General features: G+C 35.5%; 1 long non-coding RNA gene across 1 annotated transcript; it reads left to right on the top strand.

The window, feature by feature from the left end:
* LOC136234990 (uncharacterized) lies at positions 1–2,480 on the top strand. Its single transcript, XR_010691599.1, has 3 exons — positions 1–278; positions 2,054–2,132; positions 2,222–2,480. It is a non-coding gene; the product is annotated as an uncharacterized lncRNA (long non-coding RNA).
* Positions 2,481–2,691: the final 211 nt, after the last annotated feature.

Genomic DNA, 2,691 nt, shown 5'->3' on the forward strand with positions numbered 1-2,691 from the left:
CTTCCTTACCTTTCATCTCTCATATTTAGACAAGTACAAAGGAGACCAGTAAAGGTAACCTAGACCCATTTATGTTGAAGAAAGCGAAAAGGAAACCTAAGCAAGTGAAGTTCTGATTCTTTGTTTGTTCGAAGTCTTGGTTCGTGTTCATCTCCACCACACCTCTGCATCAATCTTGTCTCCTCCCTCCTACTCTTCTCTCCAGGACGCATTCTTCCCTCCAACTCTTCGTTTGTCTCTCTGACATCGGCTGCCTTCCCTCGGTCGATTTCAGTCAGGTAAATTAACCGTTACATTTCATTTGTAATTTTAGGGTTTCTTTTCTGGTTGCTGATAGAATTGCTGCACATTGTGGGTATAAGTTATACATTTTGTACTTGATGATTGGGGTTTTTCTGAGGTTTAGAGTGTTGGGTTGTTTGTTGTAGACCTCACCAGGTTCTGTTTCAATCTGTATGATATTATTGAGGAATTGGGATTTTTTGTTCAATTTTAATCAAATTAGATTGATCTGAGTAGTTGTTTGATGAGAGGATTAGAGAATCCTGTGTGTTGTTAGCTTAATTTCGGCTCATTGATCTTTTTCTGTTGAAGTCTATTTTAAGTAGTTGACTAGGAACGCAAACTAGGGGCATTGTACTCAACTTGCAGTCTTCTAAGAGACCACAATATTCCTTGGCTTCCTGCAATAGAAATCTAATAAGTCTGCTATAGTTTAATTATTTCTCTTATCTCATGTACTAATTATATATTATTAGATATAAGATTATCATTATTTTGTTAATTAATTAACAAGTTCATTCATGTGGCTCTATCTTCAAAATAAGGATCAATGATATATATTGACTTTGTTAAGTGTGATCGAATCCTCGGGATACCTTGATTCTTTACTTAATTAAGTATTTCTGTTTGATTAGACTTGATTGGAACTAGAGGTGACTCTCAATTCGAGTTATGGTGTTACGTTATCTAATAATATGAAACAAATACAAGAAAAATGATAATTGTGTCAACTGTCTTCGAAAATCTTATTATCGTATCAGAAATTGTGCCGTCAATTGGATCTTGATTTGAGTTGTTACTAATTGATACCTAGTCTACATGATTTCTGTTGTTTTCTAATTTGATGATACAATCTTGTTGTTGCATCCTAAGTGATGAAATCTATCATATTTCACATAATTATCTAGACAAGTCCTTGGCTTCCTGCAAACTAGGGGCCTGTTCTTCGTCGTGATACATTGACTAAGGGCCTCAATTCATATTGGTGGTCAGACGTCAATATTACTAGTATTGATAATTCTCATTGACTTGTTATTGCCCTTATTTGTAACGTCTGTTATATAATAGTCCTAGGTGCATATCTATTCTAGTCTGTATGGTGTTCCTAAATTAACTTTCGGTTTGTAAGCTAGGCATAACTTTGAGCTTAATAATAGTTTTTTTTTATGCTTAATTCTTTCATGTTACTATAGAAGATGTAGGGGTGTCTGAAACATGGGTTATACTGCTAATAATTGGTCTCTGAATTGCTGCTAAGACTTCTCACTCAGCAATTTATTAAGGTGAGGATTCCAATTTATTGCACCTTGTGTCCTTGTCATATAGTTATAAAACTGGTTCCAGTTCTGGTTATGAGTTTTATCATTTTATGACTTTTTGGTTATTTTCCTGATCACTGAGTTGGCCTCATATGTCTCTAGTTTGTTGCTTCACTAATAATAAGAATTTCTGTGGAAATACAGAAGGAACTAAATATGCCAGCTGCTTTATCAGTAATGGACATGGACTCAGGAAGTCAGCCACATTATCAATAGACGATTTTTATTTGACTGCAAATGAACATGTATAGTACTTTTAGGAGCTTCTGGAATTTGCTACACTTTTATTTCTTTGTTTGTGAAGCATTTTCATATCGGTTGCATGCTAAACTAAGAGAAGCAAATCCAGATAATGCGCTCTTGCAGGTTGAAATCAACATTTCTTAAAAGTATAATAAGTATATAAAGTTTCAAAATGTTCATTTCTGATTTTTGTTTTTTTTCTTCTCTAGTACCGTGGAAATGCTGGGAGCCATGATCTCCCATTCTCAGTTGAAACACTAACAGCTTTAAGCAATTTGACGAAAGAAGGTATTCTTCTTCAATCTTATAATTAACGATCTCTCTGTGACTTGCTCTTTTTGAATAGGGTTTAAATCTTTAAGTTTTCGGGTAAAAAGATGAAGCTACCACGATATCCAATGCCAAATGGAAACATCTGAGTTTGTCAAGTCTTTTCCAATGCCAAATGGAACTACAGAATGCAGAAGTTTTCTCGAAGTTAAGAGACGAGAAGGAACGAGTCAACGGCGAGTTGAAGCTCCTTCTGCCCCTGGGAGGATCTGAATCCAGAAATACTAGCTCTCATACTCATACGAATCTCAATAGAAGAAAGGGTAGGACTGGTTTCCTTGGTCTGCAAAAATTGGTTAGCATGTATTTCCGGACCTTATTGGTGGTCTGAAATCAACATCCAAGATTGGTGCCAGGAAGGAGACAGTTCTATTAACGATGTTGATAGGCTGGCGCATAAGCTTATGATGTGCAATAGATGTTCATTTCAGTTGCTCTCTATTTACAAGCTTGGAAATCCTGGATTCTTTTATGCTGCTAACTGGTAATTGATTAAAAATGTTTTCCTATGTTTTGT

This window comes from Euphorbia lathyris, chromosome 7, assembly GCF_963576675.1.
Source record: "Euphorbia lathyris chromosome 7, ddEupLath1.1, whole genome shotgun sequence".
Lineage (NCBI taxonomy): Eukaryota > Viridiplantae > Streptophyta > Magnoliopsida > Malpighiales > Euphorbiaceae > Euphorbia > Euphorbia lathyris.